General features: G+C 48.1%; 1 protein-coding gene across 4 annotated transcripts in view; it reads left to right on the top strand.

Annotated features, from left to right (window-relative positions):
- The first annotated feature begins 1,056 nt into the window (after positions 1-1,056).
- The window catches only part of usp9 (ubiquitin specific peptidase 9), a 379,823-nt gene continuing 362,278 nt past the window's right edge, over positions 1,057-18,601 (top strand). For all 4 annotated transcript variants that reach the window (XM_038802114.1, XM_038802113.1, XM_038802112.1 and 1 more), the window contains exon 1: positions 1,057-1,551. The gene's annotated coding sequence lies outside the window, so the exon portion shown is untranslated. The remainder of the gene's footprint in view (positions 1,552-18,601) is intronic.

Raw genomic sequence — 18,601 nt, 5'->3', positions numbered from 1 at the left:
GGGGGAGTGGGTGGGGGGGAGGGGGGTGAGGGGGGAGGGGGGGGTGAGGGGGGAGGGGGGGTGAGGGGGGGAGGGGGGGGTGAGGGGGAGGGGGGGTGGGGAGGGGGGGGTGAGGGAGGAGGGGGGGAGAGGGGGGGAGAAGGGGGGAGAGGGGGAGTGAGGGGGGGGGAGGGGAGAGGGGGGGGGGAGGAGGGGGAGGGAGAGGGGGAGGGATGGGGGTGAGGAGGGAGGGATGGGGGGTGAGGGGGGGAGGGATGGGGGGTGAGGGGGGGAGGGATGGGGGGGTGAGGGGGGAGGGGTGAGGGGGGAGGGATGGGGGTGAGGGGGAGGGATGGGGGTGAGGGGGAGGGATGGGGGTGAGGGAGAGGGATGGGGGTGAGGGAGAGGGATGGGGGTGAGGGAGAGGGATGGGGGTGAGGGAGAGGGATGGGGGTGAGGGAGAGGGATGGGGGGTGAGGGGGGGAGGGATGGGGGGTGAGGGGGGGAGGGATGGGGGGTGAGGGGATGGGGGGTGAGGGATGGGGGTGAGGGGGGAGGGATGGGGGGTGAGGGGGGCGGGATGGGGGGTGAGGGGGGAGGGGGAGAGTGGGTTGGAGGGGAGGGGGAGGGGAAGGGACGGGGCAGAGGGGAATGGAGGGTAGGGGGTCAGGGTAGGGGGGGGGAAGAGTGGGCGGGAGGGATTTGGTGGGGAGGGGGGTAAACTGAGGTTGAGAAGCAATGTTATTATTTTGGTCAAGAGGTGGCGCTGGCGCGTCCTCCTTCAGTGGCCTGGTGACATCATCATCCGGGTCTGCGGGCGATGTCCGGCCGGGTTGTGAGGGCGGTTTCAGCGGTCCGAGTGGTGGAGGAAAAAAACATCCAAATAGTGATGGAATAAGAGGAGAAATGGCAGCAAGAGTCCCTTTTCCCTTACATTAACAGATCCAAAGACGAGTAGCTGGGAGGTTACGCGTAACCAGGGCTCTTATATTTTGCTAACAATAACAACGCCGACTTTTTGTGGGGGAGGGGAAGGGGGGTTGTTTTGCTGGCTGGGGTTTAAGATGTATTTTTTTTGGGAGGGGGGGAAGAGAGAGATCCAGAGACAAAAGGGCCTCAAACAAACGGGACAAAATTCCCGAATAACTGACAGCCCCTGAAGACCTTTCATTTATTTCCTCTCTATTTTTTTAACCCACTCTTGGCTGTTTTCTCCTCTTGTGCGTCTGGGTGTCGTCGCAGGCCATTGCGTCTGCTCTGTTTGTGCAGTTTTTTTGACGAACGCGCACCGCCGCCATATTGTGTGGCTCGGTCCTGGTGAGAGCGGGGCTGGTGGTTGGTGTGGATTCATTTAAAGGGTGACAGGAAGGAATTAAAAGAGGGGGGAAAGAAAGAAAGTAAGAAGAAACAGAAGGAAGAGGGAGAGAGAAATTAAAAGTCGTTTTCCCCCCTCCCCACCCCCCCGTTCCTTCCCCTATCTCTCTCTCTCCCCCCCCCCCCCCATCCCAGTTAAAAGTCGCCCTCCCTACGCAACCCAGGCTTACAGTCCTGGAAAAGGAGACCTAATTCCTGGTAAGGCACGGGGCTCTGGAGTTATTAAATACAATGTTTTATTGAATTCGGGGGTGGGAATGGGTTGAGAGATTAGTTGCTGAGCGGATGTTATTTTTGTTTTCTACTGTTAAACTGAAAAGGCTGAGCTGGGGGGGTTTGGCGCGGTTGAAATGTCTGGAAAGCGCCATGAACAACCAAAGAAGCTGTTTATAAGTCTGAGGTTTTTTTTTGACGGGAATAAAGCCGGCTGCTGGCTGCGTGAGGAGGAAAATGGCTGACCGACTCCCCTTATCGGCCTGTGTGTGTGTGAGGGGAAAGCGCCCGTTTCTGTGCAGAAAGCCTGCATTGGGTTGATGTGTCATTGGCCTCATATCAAGGTGGCGAGTCTTTCCCCTCCCCACCCTTAAAATAGAATATTCGTTTATTTGAATAAGCTTGAAATTGAATATTTTTCCTTTCCTCTCTGGGACTGTTAAACGCCATTTCTGAGGTGGAGTGATTTTGCTGGTGGTAAATGTAGGCCTCGAATACGCCTGAAATGTCAGGCCTAGTCTTCAGTTATGTTTTAAAACAGTAATTTTTAAGCGAATAGTGTTAATGATCAGAATATATGATTTAAAAGAAAGATAAGTTTTGAATAACTAATTTGAACAAATATTAAGCGCTTACAATTGTAGTTTGGCATTCGACATAAATGTAAAGTCATTCACTTGCATAAAACCGGAATGTGAGGTCGAATTTTCGCTATATTGAGGTAGCATGTAAATATGTATGCGAAGTTGTTACATACGTTAACATTTCAAGAAAATGGGTTGCAAACCTACGATTGTAATGAGTGTTCGCCGGTTTTACATGTAACTTACTGTATACTTAATGGTTTAGTTGGTTACATCTAATTGCATTTGAGCAGTCTGAACTTGTAGAAATCATTATACTTATAATTGTTAAAGGTCTTACTCTTAACTTCAGCAGTTAGATTACTTCCAGTAACAAGTGATCATTTGTCTTTCTGCCATAACCTTCGGTTAGATACACAGACTAGGGCTTGGTTAAGTCATTTGTGATAATTCCATGATAAAAATTGCATGATTACATCTGTGTTGCATACTTATAAGCAATAGACTGAACTGAATTTCCCAGTATCTGAATTGTAAGAAAATATAGCATCTTTGAAAGAAGATGGCTGCCTGTATTTTTAGAAGTTAAGATCCCTACTATATTCATTATGTTCACATGAACTCAGGTGATTTCAGCAGAGGTCGAAATATATATTCAAAACTCTAATTTCTTGTTTTAAAAAAATGTTAACATCCTAATTGATTGCTCCCTGGGCATTGGGTAACGAAAATGAAAGCATTGATTCAGTCTTCCTTTTAGAGAGGTATAAGGCTGCCATATTTTGTTGCGACACCTGTCTTGGATATTGAAGAAAGTTGTGGATTTCCCAAAATGTCTCGTTTAGAAAATCTATGGATAAATGTGTGTGTACATTGTATGAAAATAACTTTGAATTCCCGAAAGGGCAGGTACTTTCTGGTCCAGCAAGACGATGGGCAGTCCACCACCTGAAGACAAATTAGATTCAGTAATGCTTTTTAATGTAATTTCCATGGAATGCTCAATTTGGTAGACTAAAGTCAGAAACGTGTTCATTGTAATGTAGAGTGGCTTTCAGTGACAACTTCAGGGTTCAACAGGGAGTATTTACAAGGTAGATTTTCAGCATGTGCAGGTCCATCCAGTGTATCCGTTCAAATCATGTTGCATTTTGATGGGTGGATATTCTTGGGCTCCTGCGAGTATGAAAAACCTGGATAAGTGGAATTAAAGAAATGTGTATTTGCAAAAAAAAAAAAAGGCCCCCAAGTTATTGAAGAATTTGTGAACACAGCAAGAAGTCTCACAACACCAGGTTCAAGTCCAACAAGTTTATTTGAAGCCACAAGCTCCTTCATCAGGTGAAGTCCTGATGGGGATGAGACTTTTCTGACTGGGTAAACTTGCAATCTTTTCCAACATTTTTCCGATGTCCATTTTGCCCCCTCTGTAATCATTTGCTTCACTTTGCGTGTCTAGACTCAATTATGGGTTTTGTTCTCTTGCCTGATCCTGCCTGTCGCCCTAGCTGTTGGCTTGCTTTGGACCCTGCCAGAACAAAAACTGTTATCGACCGAGTAGTATGTGCCAGATTCCCTGGTCCTTACTTTCTTGTCTCGTGTTGAGAGAGGTGTTTGGTGATGTCAGTTGCAGATTTTTCTTGTGGAAATGGAGGATTCTGAGCACTTTCTTTGGAACTGGGAAAAGGTAAGTTGGAACAGGAACCAGTACCTGGTGGAGCAGGTCTAAAATGCAGCTACGTATCTATCGCTGAGACCCACTTGTTTCTGGCTTTATTACTTGAGACCCACTGAAGTTTCTTGTTCAACATTGAACAGTCTTGAGGACAGCACGGTGGTGCAATGGTTAGCACTGTTGCCTCATGGCGTCGAGGACCCGGGCCCGATCCCGGCCCCGGATCACTGTCCATATGGAATTTGCACATTCTCTCTGTGTGTGGGTCTCACCCCACAACCCAAAACAATGTGCGTAGGTGAATTGGCCTTGCTAAATTGCCCCTTAATTGGAAAAAAAAAATTGGGTACTCTCAATTTATTTTAACAAGCGTTGAAAAGTAATGGAATTTTATTTTACTGATGGCAGGAACCCTGATTTTAGACTGTACATACGCTGTACATAGAACATAGAACAGTACAGCACAGAACAGGCCCTTCGGCCCTCGATGTTGTGCCGAGCCATGATCACCCTACTTAAACCCACGTAACCCGTATACCCGTAACCCAACAATCCCCCCACTACGGGCAATTTAGCATGGCCAACCCACCTAACCCGCACATCTTTGGACTGTAGTTAATACACACCCTCTATTTACCTTTTATTTTCATCCCATTATTTTCTGTGGGTGCTGATTAATGGGATATTATTCCATGGATGCCAGCAACCTTTTAGTATTTTGACCAAGTAACCATTCATGATACAGTTTTGGCAGTAATTGTTGGCAGCCATTTGATTGTTGGTGGCATTGCAACCATGATCATCCTGATGGTGCCCAGTACTCAAACATGTAGACTTGCAGCATGAGTCACTCGATAATGTCCAAGAGTAGAAATCCTGCTTGGCTGATTTTCTTTTTTTAAATACATTTGTTATGAACATGGAGTACCTAAACTCCACATGGACAGGGGGCCAGGATCGAAGCCAGGTCCATGGAGCTGTGCGGCAACAATGCTAGCCACTGTCCTGCCGGCTGATTTTCGACCCCACGGTTGTTGAGGTCATTTGCAGCACCTCAACAGATGATTTAGCTACCCTGGCTCAGACTGAGAATCCTATCCCTAATGTAGGATGTCTTTGTCTTTGATACACCAGGTGGTGCTTTTATCCACTAAGTAGGAAGGAGTCTACTTTTAGGATTTCTTGTTGTTGATTTGTTTTCAAATCTTGGCCCATCACAAATTGAATTGTACTGCAACTACTTAAAAATATAGTCTTAAAGTTATCTTTTTGAACTAATGCAGTCTTTTTGATATGCTGAAAGAGTAGGGAAGCTTTTCCATTCGGGCCAGGATTATATAGATTTATCCCTAGATTTAGAATTTTATGCAGTGGTACCTTGGAATTCTGTTGTAGCATCAGCAATATATTTATGTGGCATCATGCAACATTTACATTTAGAAACTATAAATACAGCTGTTAAAAGTGGGACAAGATTAAATTTAAAGTGGGTCACGACGGAAAGAGTTGTTGGTCTGAACATTATTGTAAATACTGTAAACCTATTGGGGCAAGGTGCAATAGGTTAGAAGGTGTCAATCCTCTGAGCTGAGATCCATCTGTCAATCTGTTTATCCATAAATAGAGAACGAAGAAAATTTATGAGCAATGAAGTTGGATTGTGTCAACCTTTACTGGTGGGCAGGTATCAGTGTACGGAACGCATTAAAAAGCATTATTGTTGAGAAGCTGTAGTTTGGCGAGTATGGTGATCATGTAATCAGGTAAAGGCATTAAGGCAGGATAACAAATGTTGTTCTTCCCGAGGCCTGAGTTTGGAAAAAGCTGATCTTTGAGGTACATGATTGAAGGGTCTTGATCGTGAATATTGGTTCCTCAAATAGGAAAATCGCAGGGATTGGGGTAGAGAACTGGATTGAAATGCGGATTGGCTGACTGGTGGAAAGCAGAGGGTTGGGATAAATGGGTCCTTCACTGGCTGATGACTGACTCTAACTTGCGGGATGTCGCAGGGGTCAGTCTTTGGACCTCAACTGTTTACAATCTATAAAAATAATGTGCAAGCAGGGACTACTTCTCGTAGAGGGTTGTGAATTTTTGGAACCGGCTGTCTCGTAGTGGAATCTGAGTCATTAAATGGTTTCAAGGAGATGGATATATTTCTGATTTAGAAAAAAAACACAGGTAAAAGGGATACGGGAAACAGGTAGAGAGGTGGATTTGAGAGCAGCAAGAGATCAGCCAGAATGGTAGAGCAGTCTCGAAGGGCTGAATTGCCTGCTTCTACTCCTAATTCCCGTGTTCCTATTCTATCTGTTTTGAAGCATTGCCTTCATATACTCTCCTGTGTATATATTTGTGTATTGATATCGTGCTGATGTCAGAAGTAAATATTACCATTTGGAGCATGTTAAGATATTCTAGCTGGTCATGTTAATTTGGAGATGAGATGTGGCCCTTTTTTATTTTTAAAAAAAGGAAGTCAAACAATTAAAAAAATAAAAATAAAGACCATAGTGCTACTAAACAGCTACTAAACAGTGTATTCTATGTCCACAGCAGCATTTCCTGCTTGTCCAAGGGTGAGTGCATGAAGCAAATGTTGATGGTGCATTTTTAGTGGTTCATTGGTTCCTTTCACAATATGGGATCGAGTGATAAACTTGTCTTAGCTTAGTTTAGAAGACTTGTCTTAGTTTAGAAGAAAAATGTTTGCAGCTTGGTTTTATTTTTTATTTGTAGGTTGTGTTGCTAGCAAGGCAATCGTTTATTGCCCACCTTCAATTTGCTCAGGAACAAAAACCTATCTGGTACCTTTAACCAAAGAAATACTCACGGCCCACATAACATAACCATAAAATAATGGGAGCAGGGGTTGCTCATCGATTCATGATTGATTTTCGATTTCAATTCAATTCCCTGAGGCATCAAAAATCTGTGTCTGCCAGCCCATGTTTTCAATGATGGAACATCCACAACTCTTTGGGCTAGAGGATTCCAAACATTCACAACCCTTTGACTGAAGTAATTTCTCCTCATCTGATCAACCAAATGGTTGGCTCCTTATCCAGAGACTGTCCCCATATTATAGACTCTCCAACCAATGGAAATAATCTGTGCCTGCCCTATTAAGCTCCCTCAGAATTTTGTAGGTTTCAATCAGATCGCCCCTCATTCTTCTAATTGCCAGAGAATACAAGTTCAATTTATTTAGTATCTCATCACAGAACAACCCCCTCAACCGAGGGACCAATTAGTATACATTTGCTGTACTGTCTCCAATGCAAATATACCCTTTCTTAAATGTGGCTACCCAAACTGCACACACTTCCAGATGTGGCTGAATCAAAACCCTGTCCAACTAGAGCATGACTTTTTTAAATCCTTGAACTCTAATCCCCTTGCCATTTGCGTTCCAAATTGCTTGCTGCCCCTGCATGTTGACTTTTTTTATTCCTGATATCAACACACTGAATTTGCATCTTTTAAATATTCTGATTTTATGATGACTAAAGTGAAGAACTTTGCACTTTCCTACATTATACTTCCATCGACCATCTTGTTGCCCACTCACTTAACCTGTCTATATCTCTTTGCAACCTCTGTGTCCTGCCCACAGCTTACTTTGCCAGCTAACTTTATCATCAATCAACTTTGATAGATTACCCTAATACTTGACATCTCAGTCATCAGTACGGCTGAGGCCCCACTTTGATCTGTCTGGTACTCCATCATTTGCTGCCTGGCAATTTGAAAAAGCCCTGTTTGTGCCCACTTTTGCTTTCTCTACATTAACCAATCCTCAATGTTAATATCTTACTCCCAACTCCATGAGCCCTCAGCATGCCTGTAACCTTTTGTGTGGCACCTTATCGCATGCCTTTTGTCAAGTGGGTTTTCTCCTTCGTAAAACTATCTTCTTTATTCATTCATGGGATGTGGGTTTCGCAGGCTGTGCCAGCATTTATTGCCCAAATCCCCAATTGCCTTTGAGATGCTTTAAGATTCAACCACATTGCTGTGGATCTGGAGTCACATTTTTCTTTTAGGAGAACTGGTGACTGTCACAGATCGGTGACGCTCGGTGATCACACTGTCGCTCACTCCAGTCTCACATGCTGCCTCCATTGCCGCCACACTCGGGGCTGCCACTACCACTGGGCGTGTGGAGTACCAAGCTGGCGAGAACGGCAGAGATGCCATCAATAGAGCCTCCAGACTTGTGACCTTACAAGATGCCGCCTCTACCCGCTCCCATACCGACCCCTCCCCCACTACCCACTTCCTAACCATCAAAATATTAGCCGCCCAGTAGTAATTAATGAAGTTCTAACCCTCCCCCCAACAATGTCACAGGTCTTGATCTCACTCATTCTTAAACGAGGGAAGGACCCGGAACATTGTGGATCATTCAGGCCGATTTCGCTTTTAAACATGGATTCCAAATTGCTAGCTAAGATTCTGGCCACAAGAATTGAAGATTGCGTCCCAGGGGTCATAGAGGAAGACCAAACTGGGTTTGTTGAAGGCAGACAACTCAATACCAATGTCCAGAGTCGTTTAAATATTATTATGATGCCCTCAGAGGGAGGGGATGCGGACGTGGTAACAGCGATGGGTGCAGAGAAAGCCTTTGACCGGGTGGCGTGGGAGTACCAATGGGAAATGCTGGGGAGGTTCTGTTTAGTGAGGGCTTTATTGGTTGGGTGAAATTGCTGTACCAGGCGCCTGTAGCAAGTGTATGTACAAACCGGCCGAAGGCGGGGTACTTCGAGCTTCACCGGTGAATGAGGCAAGGGTGTCCCCTCTCCCCGTTACCATTTGCTCTAGCTATAGAACCACTAGCTACGGCGCTGAGAGCCTCTAGGAACTGGCGTGGACTTGTTTGGGGGGGTGGATGGAACATCGGGTCTCGCTATACGCGGATGATTTGCTCCTGTACATTTCGGACCCTGTGGAGGGGATGGGGAAGTTATGCAGATCCTGAGGGATTTTGGTAGTTTTTCAGGGTACAAACTGAACATGGGGAAAGAGCGAGTTGTTTGCTATCCAGGCCAAGGTGCAGGAGGAGAGACTGAAAGAGCTGTCGCTCAGGATGGTCTAGAAAAGTTTTCGTTACCTGGGTATACAGGTGGCCAGGAAATAGGATGCCCTGCACAAGCTCAACCTGACCCGGTTGGATGAGCAAATGGAAGGGGACTTGAAAAGGTGGGACATGCACCCGCTGTCACTGGCAGGGAGGGTGCAGACCGTGAAAATGACTGTCCTCCCCAGATTTTTGTTTGTCTTTCAGTGCCTCCCCATCTTCATCCCCAAGGCCTTTTTTAAGCGGGTGAGTAGGATCATTTTGGGCTTTGTGTGGGCGAATAAGACTCCACGAGTAAGGCGATCGCTGTTGGAGCGCAGTCGGGGGGAGGGGGGGCTGTGGTGGTGGTGTGGGTTGGCGCTCCCGAACTTTCGCAACTACTGCTGGGCGGCCAATATAGCTATGATTAGGAAGTGGACGGTGGGGGGGGTGGGGTCAGCGTGGGAGCAGCTGGAGGTGGTGTCATGTAAAGGTACTAGTCTGGGAGCTTTGATAACTGCTCCTTTGCTGTTCTCGCCAACCCGTTACTCCACGGTCCGGTGGTGGTTGTGACACTGCGGATCTGGGGACAGTGGAGGAGGTACAAGAGGGTGGCGGGAGCGTCTGGCTGGACCACGATATGTAACAACCACAGGTTTGTCCGGGTAGGACAGATGGTGGGTTCCAGAGCTGGCAGTGGGCAGGCATCAGATGGATGGGAGATCTGTTCATAGATGGAAGCTTTCCCAGTTTGAAGGCACCAGAGGACAGATTTAATCTGCCGCCAGGAAACGCCTTTAAATATCAGCAAGTATGAGCCTTCCTGAAAAAACAGGTAGTGGCCTTTCCGATGCTGCTGCCACTGAGGATACAGGACAGGGTGGTCTCTGGCACCTGGGTGGGGGAGGGGAAGCAGTTGGATATCTACCAGGGACTGCAGGAGGCGAAGGAAACCCCGGTGGAGGAGCCCAAGGGCAATTGGGAGGAGGAGCTAGGTGAGGAGTTGGAAGTGGGTCTGTGGGCAGAGGTCCTCGGCAGGGTTAATTCCTCCTCCTCATGTGCCAGGCTCAGTCTAATTCAATTTAAGGTGGTCCATCGGGCACACCTTACACATGACGGCAGTGAGAATGAGCAAGTTGTTTTGGGGTAGAAGACAGTTGTATGAGGTGCAAGGGCAGCCCTGCAAACCATGTCCACATGTTTTGGGCATGCCCGGAGCTTAGAGAGTTCTGGCAGGGGTTCACGAGGGCAGTGTCCAAGGTGCTTAACACACGGGTGGTGCCAAGTCCAGAGATTGTGGTCTTTGGAGTGTCAGAAGACCCGGGAGTTCAGGGGACAAAAAAGGCCGACATCTTGGCCTTTGCCTCCCTAATAGCCCAGAGACGGATTTTATTAATGTGGAGGGACTCTAAACCCCCGAGTGTAGAGACTTGGGTTAATGACATGGCTGGGTTTCTCAGCCTCGAGAAAATAAAGTTTGCCTTAAGAGGGTCTATGCTCGGATTCTCTCGGAGTTGGCAGCCGTTCGTCGACTTTCTCGGGGAAATTTAAAATGTCAGCAGCAGCAGCAATCCGTGTTGGGGGGGGGGGGGGGAAAAGAGTGTGGTGAGTGCTTCATTGGGATGGTGTGTGAAGACTGAGTCGTGTGGGGTAATGTCTAGTTAATTGTTATTGTATATTCTCTATTTGCACTATGTTAATGTTCACTCTAGTTTGTTTTGTTATTATTGTTACTACTGTTATTTTATGAAAAATTCTGCAAAATCTTCACCATTGGGGCTTTCCCAGTCCATATAAAACCTGAGATCGCCGCATTAATTTTCCTAAAAAAGTGCCTTGGGCATAAAGATTGGGAGACACTGAAACACAAACAGCAATCTCAGGAGGACTGTCATTTTCAGTCTGTACCCTCCCGCCAATGACAGCCTGCACCTATCCTCCACTTCCTCAAAAAAGCTACTCATCCGGGCCACAGTCATATGAGCCCTATGAACCAACTTGTACTGGATCAGGCTAAGCCTGGCACACGACGAGGATGAATTAACTCCTCAAGGCGTTTTCCCATATTCTGACTTCCAACTCTCCTCCCAACTCTTCCTCCCACTTCCTCTACACCTCCCTGATTGGGATCCCTTTCCACTCTCTATTTTGAGACCCTCCCCTCCCCAACTCCTGTTTTTGACATCACCTTATCCTGTAGTCCCCTCAAGGGGAGGCGAGGAAAGCTTGGAATCTGCCTGAGAACAAAGTCCCGTACCTGTAGGTACCGAAATCTGTACCCACCGGCAACCCCAACTCCTCCTCCAATGCCTCCACACTCAGGAAACCCTCCTCAATGAAGAGATTCCCATAATCTCTCAATCCCTGCCCGCTGCCACCTCCTAAAGCCTTGTGGAGTACCGAGCCGGAGAGAACCGCAGGGGCTCTGTTAGTAAAGCCTCCAAGCTCGTGCCCTTACAAAATGCCGCCACTCCTCGCTCCCAAACCGACCCCTCCCCCAATACGCACTTCCTGACCATCGATATGTTGGCAACCCAGTATTAGTTAATAAAACTCGGGAGGGCCAAGCCCCCCTCCCCGTGGCCCCATTCCAGGTGTGCAGCCTTCACCCTCGGGTTTTACCAGCCCACACAAAACCCGAGATCACTGTATTCATTTTCCTAAAAAAGGGCTTCGGGGCAAAAATCGGGAGACATTGAAAAAAGAACAGCAGCCTCGGTTGGACTGTCACCTTCTCTGTCTGCAACCTCCCCGCCAGTGTCAGCGGGAGCATGTCCCACCTGCGGAAATCTCTTTTCATCTGATCGACTGCTCTACCCAAATTTAACTGGTGAAGCTGCCCCCAATCCGTAGCCACCTGAACCCCAGATAGCTGAAACTCCTCTCCACCACAAAGGTAATTCCCTCAATTTGCATTCCTGCCCCCGTGCCTGAATCGCAAATACCTTGCTCTTTCCCATATTTAGCTTGTAGCCTGTAAACCGCCCAAATTCTTCCAGTGACTCCATAATTCCAGCCATCCCCCCAACGGGTCTGTGATATAAGGGAGTAAATCGTGCGCGTTGAGTGAGACCCTATGCTCCACATCCCCCTCTCACTATCCCCTGGCAGACATCCGATGACCTAAGGGCCATTGCCAAGAGTCCTATGGCCGGGGCAAACAGCAGTGGGGATAGCGGACATCCTCGTCTTGTCCCCCTGGAAAGACTAAAATATTCTGACCGGACCCAGTTGGTTCTTGCATTCCCCACTGAAGCCTGGTATAGCAACCGGACCCAATCCACAAATCTCTGCCCGACCCCAAACCTGCCGAGAATATCCCATAGGTACTTCCACTCCACCCTGTCAAGGCCTTTTCTGCATCCATGGCTGCTACCACCTCAACCTCGGGGGCCCCTCTGCTGGTATCATTCTAACATTTAAGAGCTGTCTAATGTTGGACGTCAGGTGCTTACCCTTCACAAATCCCGTCTGATCCTCCCTGATTACCTCCGGGACACAGTTCTGTATACGTGTGGCCAAGACCTTTGCCAGCAATTTAGCGTCTACATTCAAAAGGCAGATTGGCCTGTATGATCCACAGCTCTCTGGGTCCTTATCCCGCTTCAAAATGGGAGAGATTGAGACTTGTGATAACATTGGGGGGAGCACTCCAAACTCCTTTGATTCATTAAAAGCCTTAAGAAGGAGCGGCCTCAGTAACCCAGAAAACATTTTCTAGAACTCCACCGGGTATCCATCAGGTCCCAGGGCCTTACCTGATTCCATCGCCCCCAATCCGTCTATCACCTCCCCGAGCCAAATGGGCCCCTCGGGCCTTCCACCAGCTCCTCAACTACCTTCGGGAACTTTAGCCCCCCCCCCCCCCCCCCCCCCCCCCCCCCCCCCCCCCCCCAAGAAATTGCTTCATACCCTCCTCCCCGACTGGCGGTACCGATTTATAAAGTCAACTATAGAATTCATGAAACATGTAATTTACGTCCCCCAGGTTCACCACCACTTTCCCCCTCACATCCTTTACCGTTCCAAATTCCCTCGCCGCCTCCTTTTCCTCAGCTGATGTGCTAACATCCTACTAGCTTTCTCCCCATATTCGTACAACGCCCCTTTTACCACCCTCCGCTGCGCCTCTGCCTTACCTGTGGACAGGAGCCCCTGTCTCTGACGCTCCTTCAGGAGCTCCTCATCTGGAGACTCCGCATATCTCAAAAACCGTGTTAGGGACCTGGAGCTTGAGCTGGATGAACTTCGGATCATTCGGGAGGCAGAGGGGGTCATAGATAGGAGCTTCAGGGAAGTAGTTACACCAAAGATTGGAGATAGATGGGTAACTGTAAGAGGGACTGGGAAGAAGCAGTCAGTGCAGGGACCCCCTGCGGTCGTTCCCCTGAGTAACAAGTATACCATTTTGGATACTTGTGGGGGGGACGACTGACCAGGGGTAAGCCATGGGGTACGGGCCTCTGGCACGGAGTCTGTCCCTGTTGCTCAGAAGGGAAGGGGGGAAAGGAGTAGAACATTAGTAATTGGGGACTCAATTGTCAGGGGCACAGATAGGAGATTTTGTGGGAGCGAGAGAGACTCATGTTTGGTATGTTGCCTCCCAGGTGCAAGGGTATGTGATGTCTCCGATCGTGTTTTCCGGGTCCTTGAGGGGGAGCAGCCCCAAGTCGTAGTCCACATTGGCACTAACGACATAGGTAGGAAAGGGGACAAGGATGTCAGGCAGGCCTTTAGGGAGCTAGGATGGAAGCTCAGAGCGAGAACAAACAGAGTTGTTATCTCTGGGTTGTCGCCCGTGCCACGTGATAGTGAGACGAGGAATAGGGAGAGAGAGCAATTAAACACGTGGCTACAGGGATGGTGCAGGCGGGAGGGATTCAGATTTCTGGATAACTGGGGCTCTTTCTGGGGAAGGTGGGACCTCGATAGACAGGATGGTCTACATCTGAACCTGAGGGGCACCAATATCCTGGGGGGGAGATTTGTTAGTGCTCTTTGGGGGGGTTTAAACTAATTCAGCAGGGGCATGGGAACCTGGATTGTAGTTTTGGGGTACGGGAGATTGAGAGTATAGAGGTCAGGAGCACAGATTTGACTTCGCAGGAGGGTGCCAGTGTTCAGGTAGGTGGTTTGAAGTGTGTCTACTTCAATGCCAGGAGTATACGAAATAAGTTAGGGGAACTGGCAGCATGGGTTGGTACCTGGGACTTCGATGTTGTGGCCATTTCAGAGACATGGATAGAGCAGGGACAGGAATGGTTGTTGCAGGTTCCGGGGTTTAGGTGTTTTAGTAAGCTCAGAGAAGGGGGCAAAAGAGGGGGAGGTGTGGCGCTGCTAGTCAAGGACAGTATTATGGTGGCAGAAAGGATGCTAGATGGGGACTCTTCTTCCGAGGTAGTATGGGCTGAGGTTAGAAACAGGAAAGGAGAGGTCACCCTGTTGGGAGTTTTCTATAGGCCACCTAATAGTTCTAGGGATGTAGAGGAAAGGATGGCGAAGATGATTCTGGAAAAGAGCGAAAGTAACAGGGTAGTTGTTATGGGAGACTATAACTTTCCAAATATTGACTGGAAAAGATATAGTTCGAGTACATTAGATGGGTCGTTCTTTGTACAATGTGTGCAGGAGGGTTTCCTGACACAATATGTTGACAGGCCAACAAGAGGCGAGGCCACATTGGATTTAGTTTTGGGTAATGAACCAGGCCAGGTGTTAGATCTGGAGGTAGGTGAGCACTTTGGAGACCACATTAGTGATGGAAAGGGATAAGTATACCCCGCAGGGCAAGAGTTATAGCTGGGGGAAGGGCAATTATGATGCCATTAGACAGGACTTAGGATGTGTAGGTTGGAGAAGTAGGCTGCAAGGGTTGGGCACACTGGATATGTGGAGCTTGTTCAAGGAACAGCTATTGCATGTTCTTGATAAGTACGTACCAGTCAGGCAGGGAGGAAGCGGTCGAGCGAGGGAACCGTGGTTTACCAAAGAAGTGGAATCTCTTGTTAAGAGGAAGAAGGAGGCCTATGTGAAGATGAGGCGTGAAGTTTCAGTTGGGGCGCTTGATAGTTACAAGGAAGTGAGGAAGGATCTAAAGAGAGAGCTAAGACGAGCAAGGAGGGGACATGAGAAGTCTTTGGCAGGTAGGATCAAGGAAAACCCAAAAGCTTTCTATAGGTATGTCAGGAATAAAAGAATGACTAGGGTAAGAGTAGGGCCAGTCAAGGACAGTGGTGGGAAGTTGTGTGTGGAGGCTGAGGAGGTAAGCGAGATACTAAATGAATACTTTTCGTCAGTATTCACTCAAGAAAAAGATAATATTGTGGAGGAGAATGCTGGGACCCAGGCTATTAGAATAGATGGCATTGAGGTGCGTAGGGAAGAAGGGCTGGCAATTCTGGACAAGGTGAAAATAGACAAGTCCCCGGGGCCGGATGGGATTTATCCTAGGATTCTCTGGGAAGCCAGGGAAGAGATTGCTGAGCCTTTGGCTTTGATTTTTAGGTCATCATTGGCTACAGGAATAGTGCCAGAGGACTGGAGGATAGCAAATGTGGTCCCTTTGTTCAAGAAGGGGAGTAGAGATAACCCCGGTAACTATAGGCCGGTGAGCCTAACGTCTGTGGTGGGTAAAGTCTTGGAGAGGATTATAAAAGATAAGATTTATAATCATCTAGATAGGAATAATATGATTAGGGATAGTCAGCATGGTTTTGTGAAGGGTAGGTCATGCCTCACAAACCTTATCGAGTTCTTTGAGAAGGTGACTGAACAGGTAGACGAGGGTAGAGCAGTTGATGTGGTGTATATGGATTTCAGTAAAGCGTTTGATAAGGTTCCCCACGGTCGGCTATTGCAGAAAATACGGAGGCTGGGGATTGAGGGTGATTTAGAGATGTGGATCAGAAATTGGCTAGTTGAAAGAAGACAGAGAGTGGTAGTTGATGGGAAATGTTCAGAATGGTGTTCAGCTACGAGTGGCGTACCACAAGGATCTGTTCTGGGGCCGTTGCTGTTTGTCATTTTTATAAATGACCTAGAGGAGGGCGCAGAAATGATGGGTGAGTAAATTTGCAGACGACACTAAAGTCGGTGGAGTTGTAGACAGTGTGGAAGGATGTTGCAGGTTACAGAGGGACATAGATAAGCTGCAGAGCTGGGCTGAGAGGTGGCAAATGGAGTTTAATGTGGAGAAGTGTGAGGTGATTCACTTTGGAAAGAATAACAGGAATGCGGAATATTTGGCTAATGGTAAAATTCTTGGTAGTGTGGATGAGCAGAGGGATCTCGGTGTCCATGTACATAGATCCCTGAAAGTTGCCACCCAGGTTGATCGGGTTGTGAAGAAGGCCTATGGTGTGTTGGCCTTTATTGGTAGAGGGATTGAGTTCCGGAGCCATGAGGTCATGTTGCAGTTGTACAAAACTCTAGTACGGCCGCATTTGGAATATTGCGTACAGTTCTGGTCGCCTCATTATAGGAAGGACGTGGAAGCTTTGGAACGGGTGCAGAGGAGATTTACCAGGATGTTGCCTGGTATGGAGGGAAAATCTTATGAGGAAAGGCTGATGGACTTGAGGTTGTTTTCGTTAGAGAGAAGAAGGTTAAGGGGTGACTTAATAGAGGCATACAAAATGATCAGAGGGTTAGATAGGGTGGACAGCGAGAGCCTTCTCCCGCGGATGGAGGTGGCTAGCACGAGGGGACATAGCCTTAAATTGAGGGGTAATAGATATAGGACAGAGGTCAGAGGTGGGTTTTTTACGCAAAGAGTGGTGAGGCCGTGGAATGCCCTACCTGCAACAGTAGTGAACTCGCCAACATTGAGGGCATTAAAAAATTTATTGGATAAGCATATGGATGATAAGGGCATAGTGTAGGTTAGATGGCCTTTAGTTTTTTTTTCCATGTCGGTGCAACATCGAGGGCCGAAGGGCCTGTAATGCCCTGTATCGTTCTATGTTCTATCTCCTGTCCACCTGTAAAATTTCCCCTACCAGCCTGTCCAACTCTGCCCGTTCAGTCTTCTCCCTGTGGGCCTGAATCGAGATGAATTCCCCTCTGATAACCGCCTTCAGTACTTCCCAAACCACCCCTGCCGTGGTCTCACCCGTGCCGTAGCTCTTTATGTACCCTCGGATGGCCTCCCTCACCCACTCTCAGATCTCATCCTCCGCTAGCAGCCCTATATCTAACCTCCATTGTGGACACTGGGTCTTTCCTGTGCTCAGTCGTGGGTCTATCCAGTGTGGGGCGTGATCCGACACCACGATTGCTGAATATTCAGTGCCCGCCACCCCACCTAATAGCGTTTTATCCAGTACAAAAAAGTCTATCTTGGAATACACCTTGTGCACATCGGAGTAAAATTAATACTCCATGCTCTTTGGCCTCTCGAATCTCCACGGATCCACCCCTCCCAAGTGCTCCATGAACCCCTGCAGCTCTTTCCCCATTGCTGACACCTTTCCCGACCTGGAACAGTCCAGGTCTGGAATCTTCCCCAGCACCCTCCTGACAAACACGACATCATCCCAGTTTGGGGTGTATATATTCACAGCCATTCCCTCCAGCGTCCCACTAACCATAATAAATCCCGTCCCCCCGGGAGTGCCTCTATCTTTCCCACCTCGATTGCCACCTTTTTTTGTTAACCAGAATTGCCCCCCCCCCCCCCGTTTTAAAGTCCTGTCGCGAATGAAACACCTGCCCGACCCATCCCCTCTTCAATCTAACTTGGTCTCCCAGTTTCAACATGGCCACGTCTCTTGCAACATGGCCACGTCCGCCTTCAGCTGCCTGGAGTGTGCGAACACACGGGGCCTTTTAACCGGCCCATTCAGCCCGCATATGTTCCACGTGACCAACCTGGTCAGAGGGCACTCTACCCCTTTCCCCTGTCGATCAGCCATGACCTTTCCTGGGCCAGCACTTGGCCCATGCAATGCTTTGCACATTCAAGGAGCCGTTAATTTTAATTCTTTACTTCAATCTGAACAAATTTTGTGAAACCCTCTACCTTCCTGACTCACTTTGTTGCCCCCTATCCCTGGTTCCAGTGGAACCCATCCCACTCTTCCCTGAGTATTAATGCCATTGCCCCATGAATTATTCTTTGAGCTATGGATTTAATTCTTAAATATACTTGACCATGTGCCAATTTGCATGTGGCTCAGGTAACAATCTAATGATTATCTTTGATGTTCTGTGTTTTAATTGGTCCCAGCTCCTCTAAATCTTAGATAGAACCAGGAATGATGTTCTGCTATATTGTTAGATAGATCCTTGTGGACATCAGAGGTAATAGTTTAGAAGCAGCAAGAAGAAACCATTGCAGGTGATTCTGTGGCTATGGTTAGATTAGTAAGGGGGCACAGCTGAGAACAGTCCCACCCAGCTGGATGACAGTGGAGAGGCATTGGGTGGGTGGCAAGGTGGCAAAGCGGTTAGCACTCCTGCTTCAGAGCACCAGGGACCTGGATTGAATTCTGGCCATGCGTAACTGTACAGAGTTTGCACGTGTTCTCTGTGTCTGTATGGGTTTCCTCCAGGTGCAGTGGTTTCCTCCCACAGTCCAACGATGTGCTGGCTAGGTGGATTGGCCATGTTAAATTGTCCCTTAGTGTCCAGGGGGTTATGGGATTGCAGGGATGGGGTGTGGGCCTGGGTTGGGTGCTCTGTCAAGGTCAGTGCAGACCCGATGGGCCAAGT

Source organism: Scyliorhinus canicula, chromosome 7, assembly GCF_902713615.1.
Source record: "Scyliorhinus canicula chromosome 7, sScyCan1.1, whole genome shotgun sequence".
In the NCBI taxonomy this organism is placed as follows: Eukaryota; Metazoa; Chordata; class Chondrichthyes; order Carcharhiniformes; family Scyliorhinidae; genus Scyliorhinus; species Scyliorhinus canicula.
Note: the sequence above shows the minus strand (reverse complement) of the source record. Positions and strands in the feature narration are given on the sequence as shown.